This window comes from Rhyacophila brunnea, unplaced genomic scaffold (genome assembly GCF_057557595.1).
Source record: "Rhyacophila brunnea isolate RB1 unplaced genomic scaffold, BYU_Rbru_1.0 scaffold_3, whole genome shotgun sequence".
NCBI lineage: Eukaryota > Metazoa > Arthropoda > Insecta > Trichoptera > Rhyacophilidae > Rhyacophila > Rhyacophila brunnea.
Genome location: NW_028232965.1, coordinates 32,256,752 through 32,269,837, shown reverse-complemented (window position 1 = coordinate 32,269,837; position 13,086 = coordinate 32,256,752). Strand labels below are relative to the sequence as shown.

General features: G+C 27.0%; 1 protein-coding gene across 1 annotated transcript in view; it reads right to left on the bottom strand.

Moving 5' to 3' along the window:
• LOC147068234 (very long chain fatty acid elongase AAEL008004) overlaps nt 1-9,563 on the bottom strand; it is a 63,561-nt gene extending 53,998 nt beyond the window's left edge. Inside the window, exon 1 of the mRNA XM_085952064.1 lies at nt 9,241-9,563. The gene's annotated coding sequence lies outside the window, so the exon portion shown is untranslated. The remainder of the gene's footprint in view (nt 1-9,240) is intronic.
• Nucleotides 9,564-13,086: the final 3,523 nt, after the last annotated feature.

Here is a 13,086-nt window from a genome sequence, read left to right as displayed (position 1 = left end):
ATTAATGGTTACTATGATTAGTTATATATTGTATGCTGAGAGCCAATGTTGAAATTATTAATATAAAGCTTATATAATTTTATGTCCCTTGACCATTTAAATTAATACTTATGTAGCATACTACTAAAACTAAATATTGCTGTTTTTTTAACATATTTTGCATATTTTGCAGATGCCTAATATAATATTTTGGTTGTCACTAATCCAATTTATTTTATATACGAATTTACTTTCAGTATAATATATAAAATAATATACCTATAAGATAAATTAACAATTCTATCAACCGTAAACTATAGAAGCAGTGACCGTTTCTAAAGGAAAATTATACTACCATTTCACAGCTTGTCAAAAGATTTAAAAATAAATATTACGATCATTATCTATAATCCATAAATGATGTAAATACATATGAACATACATATACGATAAATGAAAATGGTTTTTTTTTAAATTCGTCATTGAAGTAATTATTAAATAACATAATTAAAATAGATGTTTATATATTTTAAAATTACATCTATTTTGTAATCGTTTTCGATTAGTGTATAAAATTAAATTGCCATGTTTGCTCCCGAGCGGAGCATATGAGTTTCTAAAGAGTGGATATTACTAACAGCTCACCAGGTCCCTGTTTTGTATTAAATTTACATTGAAAAACAACATGATTTTTTGACTATTTTATTATTACTACTAACTAGGCAAAATTGAGTGGGTCTCTCATTAGTGTGACTATATAATATTATTATCTACTTATTTAATTCCTATTAATATGACTATGTGAGTGTAAACTATTCTTTTCGATGACTTATGGTAATTTGCCACTGAGTGTGAGTGAATATTGGGATCATGTAATATATATGGAAGGTAGTGGATCATCCCGGTCAGTTTCGCAATCGAAATGTTTAGCAGGATGTTGGCAAGATTTTTTTGGCTGTTTCAAAAACTTTCACGGCCAACAAGTTATATTCTCTGTACCAATGAAAGTTTAACCTGACGAAATAATACAGTAAGTGAACACGGAGGTCACTTTACTACATGTTGTTATTAAGTTTTGCGCTCCAATTCATCACATAAAAATCTAGAGCGTTCCGGTGCGGTTTTCACAACCCTGCTTAAAAAACTGCATAAAGTTGCATGTAGCACATTTCAGGATATTTCATCAAATTGAATTCGCAAATATTTCGTATATTAAGTATGATAATATTAAATTTAATTGTATATAGTTATATGTTTTTTTTTACATAAAATACTTACCTAATACTGTTTTGGCGTAAGAAAATATCGTTAAAAGTTACTTTCGATAAACTCAAGGTAACAAAATAATAGAAAGGCGTGCTTATAAACTTATTTCCCTAAAACCAATGCTGTTAAAAAGAAATAGTTAAAGACTAATTTGTTTCACAAAAATAACTATCATTACATTCAACCATCCCCACTAACAACAATGGTGCACATTGCACATACCTTATTAAATTTCATGCTATTCTAATAAATCTGGATTTGTACAAAATTGAGTATGTTATATGATAACTATCCTAGTACCTATATTATCTTACTAGTTATAAAGGCCAAACATTCTTATTTGCTTTATACTATTATTTATTATTTTAATACGTTTGTTACAATAGTAATATATATTTTATAGTTGTCTAGAAGTGTCCGATCTTTATAAAATAATTGATCTCACTTATTCATATTACAATAAACTATTCATTTTTCGAACATAAAAACCCTTGTCAGAGCATCATTGTATAAAGACGAAAAATAAACGTATATTTAAGTTGAGTTGTGGGTTTGTACTAAACTTTTAATATGGTTCAATAGTTATTATAAACTATGAGTGGCGTTATAATTTTTATACAACTTATAATCATTCGGAATATCGCCATGAATTATTCTTGCAGGTGCAATTTTTGCAATGTTTGAGCAGCTAAGCATAACGAAAACAAATTATTTTAAAGTTTTAATTATTATTATAAATTTTTTTGTATTTATTCAAATTGGCCATAAGTAGTTAAATTATACCGTTGAAGGTCATAAATAATTGGAGTTGCCGTAGTCATCTTCTTTCAATATTTTTGGTACATAATGGTATATTATATATAGAGAAATTAATGCGTAAATTTGGCTTTCCGTGTTTGTTTATGTATTTATATCTATTATTTTCGGTCTACATATTTTGTTTCAATGTCTATTACACAATAATTTAATAAATAAGTATATAATAATATGTGTGTTTTTACTCTTGGTATTTTAGAATTTAGAGAATTATTTTACCTACCAATCAATCATGTGAGAAATATAACTACTCAAAAAATGTACCTAATATAAATTAATTGATTTTCATGAGTATTTTTAAACATAATGTTTGATTAACAAATCACGGCGGGCAGTCAATACATTGGTTTCGCATTAAGGCCCAGACAGCGGTTTTAAATTTCGAATGCTTTTAATATTGAATTTAATTTCAAATAGGTTTGGTTAAAATTGATATTAGATCATTTTTCATTACAGTAAGTGTACCTACATTATCAAAGAAGACCAGTTATCTTTATGTAACTGTCTACCTCTACTATTGAGATAATTGAACAACCTCAGTTATATAGGTCAATATAATGTATGTAGATTAAAATATTATTTACTCCCACGGTGGAATAATGTCCACAGTTCTATTAAACACACGTGTTGTTTTTGAACGTACTTACTATTCTATTCAGAGCGTGGAACCACTGAGAAATGTCGCAAACAAACATTCCTTATAAAAAGTCTGTGAAAATAAACACCATCTTATAGAAACTCATATATTATTTTTTGAAACGAAATTATTAACTTATCCATTTATAATCTAGTAATTAATATATTTTCCATTTGAATTTTTACAAAAACTTTTTAAATAATTCCAGTTTTGGTAAATACTGCACGGTTATTTGTATAGTTGACGTTGACTTTGCTATGCGTTTTGAAACACTTACATAATAACTTTGCACTTATTCATACATATTTGCGTTCGATAAGTCAAGGCAAAGTTTCGGCTGGTTTTTTTTTTAAATGATTTCAACATCCAAATGTTCGCTTTTAGATAACCGCAATGTAGCGAGATTCAAGTACCAATCATTGCAACATACCTACTCGTTAATAACTGGTATCTATTTTATTTCTAATTCGTTTTGAATCAGATACAGTACCTTCAACAATAATATTATATTGATAGCATCAATAATAACAATTTTTTGCTACGATTGTGTTTGATAGTTTTCTAAAGAATATGATTGCAGATATATTTAACGTATTATAAACTACAACTAATGATTTTGAAAACATAGTTGTAGGTATTAAAATTATAATTTTGAATGCAAAACCGGCTACCCAAGTCAAACTATATTGAGACAAATTTATATGCAAGTCTGCAACAATATTAAATTTAAAGCTTTCAGTAATAATTGGTACCCGGATTTCGTCAAACGAGCGTTGAAGACAGACATGTTGGCACTGTGCTGACAAACAAAAAAATGATAAAACATCCATAAAATCGTTTTGGTTGACCGCAGAACAATCCTTTGAAATAAAACAAAGATACCTTATTTTTCATTAAAATGGTGTATGAAAGGTGTCCCAATAAGTTTTTTTAAGAATATTAAACTTTTTCGGTAAAATCATGGCAAAAATTCTATCGATTTATAACAATTACATATGAAGGTTTACGACTTAACATTTGAAATGAAAAAATAGACACAATCGTTGAAACACTTAGACGAACAAGCACCTAAAAAGGAAAAGCCGATGCCGTCTGCTATAAAGGTTATGGCCGCATTCAAAACAAAAACATTCGCACATCAAAAAGATTTTTTCTAGTACCTACCTTATAGTGAAGCATTCAAAAATTATACATCATTGCATTGAAGATTTTAACAAATTATATATTAAATATTTAGCCTTAAATATTTTCGTTGTACTAAATTTATTGTGAAAAAAATATAATTCTATCAGAATATTGTGTTTTTTTTTTTAATTTTAATATACGCTGTCGTTAGGTACTTGAGTATTTATTGGTGAAAGATAATTTTAGTTGAAAGTTTGAGATTTATTTGTTAAAATATTTAAATGTGTATATTTATCAAAATGCTACCTATAGCCCTTTACGAAAATGATATTATACGATCGTACACGGTATAATATGTTTTTACATCATAAACTTTGGGTCAATTGAGTCAAATCAGAACAGTATATAACCACCGGGTCTTAAGCAAACTAGATATTATGATAATTTGTTTAGACATGATGATGTATTAAAAACTAATCATTGTCAGATGTATCGTTGATGAAAATTGGGCATTCTGTGTTGAGGAAATGATTTTGAAACAAGAATAATATGTAATCAATCATTTATAATTTTAAACAGTTTTAATTATTATTGTACCTTTTATCAAGATAAAAATATTTACTCTTAAGAAGGAGTGTAGTGGCTAGCGACATCTAGTGTGGCAGTTACGAAAAATAGAATTAATAATTACAATAAAAAAAACTATTAAAACATGGTTATGTTAAAGATTTTCATCATGTTACCTACTACATATTTTTTGTTATTGAAAAATTTTCTTTCAATAATAAAAAAAATATGTAGAAAATAAAAATGTGATGAACTTACAATCATTTCTATTTATATCGAATCGAACCGAACTTATTATACATGTTAATGGCTCGCATAATTAATATAAGTATCCACAACATACACATTTTAACTCTATATAACATTCGAATAAACTTTACTAATATTTTTGCATATTTTTTTTTTTAATTGCATTGCAATATTTATTAAAATCGCCCTCTGTTTCAATTCATGATTTTTTTGACGCATTTGGTCACGTACATAAGTAGACTATTTTTAAACACACAGGTAGATACATGATTTTTATATCTATGTATTTTTTATATTAAAACAATGATAGGCCGCATACATACCGATAATGTTTATGTTTACATTTTTTTCTTACTGCTTCGGCATATTTTTTATAAGAAACTATATCCGGGTGCACTTTTTTAATATAAACAGTCATTGTAATAGAAATGTTCAATATCACTAAACATTATTATATAAATGTAATTGTTTATACTGACATCTGTTTTTAGAATGTGTAAGGTGTTTATCCTGTTTAATTCTAATAAATATTGATAATAATATTAAAATATTCGTATTTAATTCTAAATACTTTAATTAAATGCTACAATATTAATCAGAAGGTCAAAGTCATAATATATTTTAAAAGTTATATAATTACGAATAAAATATATTGTCTTCAATGTTTTCCTTTACTCGTGGTCGGAAGTATTGTCAGTCTTTTGTTTGTTACTGATATTTATTTTATCTAGGTGGAAGTAATTAACTTGAAGATATTGTTATTATGTTCTGTATCAATTTAACTTCCTATATATAATATCTACCTATATAAACACAAATATTTTTCGTTGATGGCGAGCATCGTTCGAGCATAATATTTATTATTTTTATTTATTTGCACATTGAAAACAAAATGAGAAATATACATTTTATAAAAGCTCTAAAAAATATTGAATCATATGAAATTTGCACACGTCATTACGTTGTAAGATTTAAGTTTGACGTACGAGTACTTTAAATACGTCATGTTAAGTAAAGTGGAGAATACTAAAGTGTTAACTGATACATTATATTTTGATATATTTCTTATGGCAGATAGAATGGTGTCAGATTTTTCTGGCAGTGTTGGCGACTCATTTAAGTGTTGGTGTTGTTATTTTCAAATGTCACTAACACCGTTCCAACGTGAATTCGTCGTAGCCGTAATGGCATAAGAATTTCTCCTTCCTCTATTTACCTACATTTTTCAAACATGTATCATGTTGTTTTTTAAATGTCATTTTAAGGACTTGCGGAGTTATATTTCTGAAGTGCCTCGAATTCAGACAAAAAATGGCCGCCATGTTTATAATGTTATCTATGTAATTATAATACCGACTTGTACTTACTAATATTTTATTATTGACATCTTAATTTGCACAAGATTTAGATTATTTAAAATCAAAAATACATAATACTGAAAAACTCCAGAATAAATAAGTGGTAAATTACCATAATCGCTCCTAAAGGAAAAATATATATACGTCTAGTCTCCACAAAGTAAATATAACCTTGAATATACCATTATAAAATATCAGTCACATGGGTAGAATTATACATATTATAGAGAGATATTAACGTTGAAAACATTCTCCAAGGTCCATGAACATGGGTGCCGGTCAAAATCCCGAACACCAAAATCCCGAAAGCCGAAATACCCAATGCCAAAATCCCGAAAAATAAGTTTTGACGTATCTTCTTTATGTAAAAAAAAACTTTTAATTAAAATGTCAATTTTCATAGAGTGTCTGTTAGTAATCTAACTATCACTTACTTCTTATACTTCGTCTCATTACTGAGGATGGTGATCACTGATTTAAGTAACATCATTCAGAAAAAAAATATGTAGCATGCCCATATTGTAGGGCATGATATATGTCAGACATAAGATTGTAAGTTATTTTTAAACAATATTTAATAATATAATATTATATCCAATAGAGAATCTACAATTCATTATAAATGAAATAAATATTTTTTTCTTAGTTTGTAATGATAATTTATTTTATTTTTTTACAGCGAGTACTTAATATTTTTTTAAGAAGTTTGTAAATAAACATTCGCTGTTTATTTTAAATAGTTTTATAAAAAAATTCTTTCTGATTCGATATTATAATTGTGCATAATTCAGCTATATTTAAAAGTGGATATATCAAATTTATTTATTCAGGGTTTCGGTCTTCGGGACTTTCGGGTTTTTGGCATTCAGAATTTTGGGCATTTAGGATTTCATTTATTCGGGATGTGAATCGTAGGGATTTTGGACTCCGTGATTTTGACGTAAACCATTAATTGTTATTCGGTGAAATTTATTAAAATCTTACTAATTAGAATGTAGATGAAGAATATTACTATTTCATTTTTGTAATGTAAATGTGTTTATATTCTTATGGATTTAAATTCAAACTCCACCAATTACCTTCTTATTAATATTATAAAAAAATGTGTTTATGTTTGATGGTTTGAACTCTGGTATAATGTACATGCAGGCTCTCAATTAATTTAATTAACAACATCTGTGTATACCTATATCTATTACCAGTACAAGCAATTCAATATTACAAGTAAGTATAGATACTTAAATAAAATTTACGATAATAATATAGAATAAATATTATATTATGTTAATAGTATGTATTTAATTTCAATATCAAGGGTATTAATTTAATCAAGACCGTGAAGGCTATGTCAAATTAGAAGCATCTAGAGGTAGTAATCGTTGCATTAATTATTATGATATATGCGCATGCTTGCCTATGTATACAACAATTATTTTATAAACAACAATGCAACGTTTTCACAAAGTTATAATTTAATAAAAATAAGTAAACGACGTCTTTTCTGATCTCATTCATCTTGAACTTCAAAATTATTGCAACAGGCTACCGTGACATTAATCTGATAAACTTGTGAACTCAAACTCTGATGGTTGAATGGCTTTAACTTCAAAATTTTCCAATTAAATGCATGCGTAAGTTTTACGTAAACAATTACTTATTAGACAATAAACTATTGTTCTCTTTAAATTAAGGCTATTGGTCTCAAAGTCGATAACTCTATGATCCATCATTTTGAGCAATCACTGTCAGATACATTTGAAATAACAAATATATATTTACTAGTTATCCAGTACTACTCCCCATGGGATTATATTTGCTATTTGATGGTGAAAATAAAATAAAATTAGTATAGCGTAAATTTTCAATATTGGTTTTAATACTATGTAAAAGTGGAATATTAATATAATATATCAATTAATAACTAATTTGTAGATAAATTACTATTATTTTACTTATCCACTCCACACGAAAGCATGTTGGAAGTACAATTATTTCATATATGCTCGGATTAAGACTGGACAAAAATTGATCATAATTCAATCGACAGAATAAATAACTTGTATAAAATGGCGAGGGTACCAAATTTGTCCTGCTGAACTTTGATACTATCATCGCATGCCTGCAAATATCTCCTAACACCTTGATTTACTCAAACACGCTGTTGAAGTACAGATGAATTTATTTGAATCAGCTGTTCTCGATATTTTGCTAGTAGCTGCAAGCGTGGACTATTACATTGATGGCATTTTTTATCTATGACTCAATGAGAGAGAATAACTTATCAATCGGAAGAAATGAAAATCTCGCAGAATGTCTTCAAATATTAGCAATTTTTGAAAAGCGTTGCATTTATGTGACTGTAAATATTACTTTCATAGAAACATATTACGTAGATAGTATGCGATGATATTTGATATTGATATTATAATGTTCAATTGCTTTTTTAATCTTACATACAATGAGTACCTACCAGATTGTACTCGTATGTACATACCCCTTATAACTATAAAATAATATATGATTTTTAAAAAGACAATAATACATAATATCAGTAAAGGTAAATGGTAGAAACAAATTATCTAAAAGTCGTTAAAATTGTAAAAAAAATCTGTAAAAATATAAATAAATGACTACTAATGAATAAAATTGACTTTAACCTTCGGTTTAATATTATTTCAGTAATAACCGGAGCTGAATTTGTACGTAAAAACGTAAACGCAAAAATACTTAAAAACCAGAACCAAGAAAAATAGCTATAATTATTTCCATAGGAAAGATGAATCTTGAATAGTAAATGTATTTCACTTCCTAAAATATTAGTACAATAACAATTTGAAAGACTCATATCCTTCAGGTTTGTCGGACTAGTAGATACAAAATATTTAATTGGTTTATTTGTATAATATAATGAAATGATTACCTATACATAATAATATTATATCATGATCGTATCATAGTAAAATAAAAATTGTGTAGTATAATGTAATTACTTATTTAATTAACATAGTTGTATATTATAATAATAATACTATATTATAAATGAAAATAATTAAAATATAATGTTCTATTTATATAAGTATATTATGTATTATATTTATTAAAAAAATATAATATATATACATATATAAATAGAACATTATATTTTAATTTAAGTAATTGAAACCATAATGGTAGAAGTAATTAATGTTACCTTTATAGGATGTATTATTAAATTTACTAAAACATATTATAAAAAATTCTTACCAGTCAAAGAAACACCAAAATAAAACTTCGATTTAAAGTAAATCAAAAATATTTATTTATAATTGTGACACGAAATGTCAACAAGTTTTTTTTTATTTTTAGTTGGTTTCTTATGTTGTATTAAAAATAAACTATAAAGTGTTTATTGGTTTCAAAATATTTAATTAAAGAACACGATTTTGTTTTACACTTTTAGCACTTCTTAACTATTACTAACCTAACCTGTAATGTCGGTTGGAAAATAATACGATAAAGCCACAGTGCTTGATGGACGAGGACGTGATCGACCTTACCACCGCGGTTACAATCGAACGACTAATATAATGAAGACTATGTAAGCACAATATATATCACAATCTCAACTTGGTGAAGCAGGTTCCCAACGGAAAATGCAAGTTGCAAAAAGTACTCATACCTCTCGCGGTGCGTAGACAACTTCTTGTCTAGCTGCCGTCACAATCTCATATCACGTAATGATCAACGATCACTTACATGCAATTAGTTTATATTGATACAACTTTTATAATAATAAAAAAAACACCTCAGGTTAATTTGGTATACAATTGAGTTTACAGAATATTTGATTAATTCATTACCATTGTTCTTTATAAATTATATTTCAAACAAAAAATATATATCTAATTACAGTGATGTACTATTTATCCGTAGTAAAAACCTATAAATGATAATATTATTATAAAAGATAATTCTTTCTAATTTTTTTTTTTTTTGAAAAAGTTTCGTATTGATTTTTTTTATTATTTTTATTTATGCTTTTTTAAATACCTATTTTGTGTTCAGGTCAACGAATGTCACTGAATATAATAATTACACTAATTGAACTAGGTGTCTAATATGCTATATGAAAAAATACTTACTCAAATTTTTAATCCACCTGCTTTGGATAATTTATATTATTTCTGGTTACTGGCCGGCATGTAAATTTAATTATTATGAAGAAAGTTTCTGAACTATTTGGTTTTCGTTGTATATGAAAGTAAATGATCTTTCTTATAACTAATGTGAAATATTTAAAACTCAAATGTATTGAATTAACTATATATTATATAAAACTACTCTTAGCGTCGGTTTTACATTATTTTCATTTGCCATGTCAATTAACACAATAATCAATTAAGACATATTTTATTGTATTATCATATGAGTTTACTATATTAATTATATTCATTACAAATAATTTATATAGAATTGTAATACATACTACTATGTACTAATAAACCATTTTACACATAATTAAGGACAGTACATTATAATATTACATTTATATTTTTGTTAATAATATTTTTTAGTTTATGTCTTCTTGACATAGGTACATTAGAAAGTGGTAGATGAAACAATACTGTATCATAACTTAGCCAACTTAGGCATCTTTAAGATAATCATGGGGTATGATAAACCGTATTTAATGCCGGACTGTTTAAAACCATGGATATCGTTAATTATTAAATTCCGTTTCATTTCCCTTTTTAGATTTATTGAATGAGGCGATTAGCGATTTCTTTTTTAAATAATTCAAAATTTTATTCCAAAATCTCCCCCCCCCCCACAGAGTTTAAAAACGTACAAGTAATAGTTGTTAACCATTGGCCAGTTCTTTCTCAATCGAAATACGATATGAATAACGTAACAATTTCAATGTCCGAAAAATGAAACTATTCTCGCAAAAGTGACAAATCGGCAAAAAAAATAATATCAAGCAAACTGACATTAGTGCGAACAGAATGTGCGCTTAAAACCAAATCCGTGCTGCCATCCTAAACACATATCTCAGCAGTGAGTAATCAAGCACCCCAGGTAACTGCGTATCATTGTTATTAAATTTATTTTATTAATATATTAAAATCCACCACTATGTGGTTAGGACGCCAACTCATAGCCGTTTACTTGCCGCTAGCTGGCCCCACTAGTCTCTTATTAAGAGCATTGATTATTATTTAATCTGCTATGACTCATTCTAAAATAATAAAACAAAGTATTTTTTATCATTATTAGAATTAAAGTAGTATCATTAATAAAAATATTGTTTTATTGTTTTCACAATAAAATTAAATTTATTTACGTTTCACTTGTCGTATTTTATCCTTCAGAGGCTCTTGTCATATTGCGTCACAAGTGCAGCCTTGTATACTTTTCATTTTAATACGGTTTAATTAAAATATTTAGAACTATCTTAATTATTGCACTGTGACGTCGTAAATAATATTAAATACAAGCATGTGCCATCATTTTATTCGTTAATAAATTGTATTGCAAAACACCAAATTATTTTTCGTAATACCTAATTATGCTTTCATTTCAGTCAGCGTACGTCAACTAGGATAATATATAATCAAATCACCCGCGATAATTAAAAAATGTGATATCAAATTCCATATCACACTATCTATCACTTTTCTACACTTCATTCTATGACATAAGATTTAAAAATTGTTGGGAATTTAAAAAAAGACATATTTATTCATTACGTTTTTTATTTAATATGTACAGCATATTAAATCGTATGCTTAGTAGATGCAATTGTTTTCATTCCAGTAAACTTCCGACGATTGTAAGTTGATATAACTATAGATCTACCATCATAAATTGGCATTTCAGCGAGGGCGCTAGTATGACATTGAGAATTTTACCATAACTAACAAAAAAAATGATAATTTATAATTTTTTATTGGTAGTAGATTTCTGTATAAATATTATGCAATCCATAATTCAAGAAACATGTTGTAAAATTAAATGGCATTTGTAACAAATTTATCCTCCATAGACAATTTTAGTTTCAAATTCGACCGGCTGCCAACTTACGATGGTAGATCTTTAGTTATATTTTTTTAAATAAAATATAATTGAATGTCATTAATTTATTTAATATACAACAACAATAACGGTTATAGCTTTGTTCTATGTATACCGTTAAATAAACGCAATTAAGAGTGTTATATGGCCTTGTAATATAACCTGATATTTGAATATGTTATATAATACAAGTATAATGAATAACATTTTTTTCGAAGTGATTTGATAATTATTATAAAGCTCACTTATTTAATAAAAGCGTAATTGTTATATAATCATAATACATCAATGGTAGGTATCGATATAGTGATATAAGATGTATTTTTTTTCTAGGGTAGTCAGCGATACTATTTAATGGGTAATTTTATAAAGTGCGAACTGCAAATTATTCAGTCATTTATATATAATATTATATACTAATGCTAATGGATGATGAGTAGAATTTCTGCTTCCAAAACAATTAGTCGCGAGTTTGATTTATGTTGTTATCCAATGCGTACTTTGCTCAAGACATGAATGTGATAGGTTGAGACCATTTTTTACGAGAAATGGTTAAAAAACGGTCTGAGCCGAGATTGACATCGGATTGAATAGCCAACTATAACTAACCCACCTAACTGATATCATATAATACGGAAAATTACTCAAATTTATTAGTTTTAGGTTTCAAGCCATGGACTAACCAATGATTCTAATCAAACTTATCTTGACTTATCAGACTAACGACTAGTGGTTGTCAATTTAAAATTTTCAGTGTGAAAATAGAATAATATTAGATTCTCATGAAATCGAGATCTGTATCTGGTTTCTCGAGATTTTCGAGACTAACAGTGTTGTCATTTCTACTAGGTCTAAAACATTTATTCAACTTTTCGACCAAATAGGTAAGGTTTATTATTAATTGGCAAAAATTAATAGATTACAATCATTTAAATTAAACGTATACACATATTGATAGCTTAAAGAATAAGAACATTCACGTTGACGCTGAAAGAGGTTAATTCGAATCCCACTTGGTCCAACCATTTTCTAGGA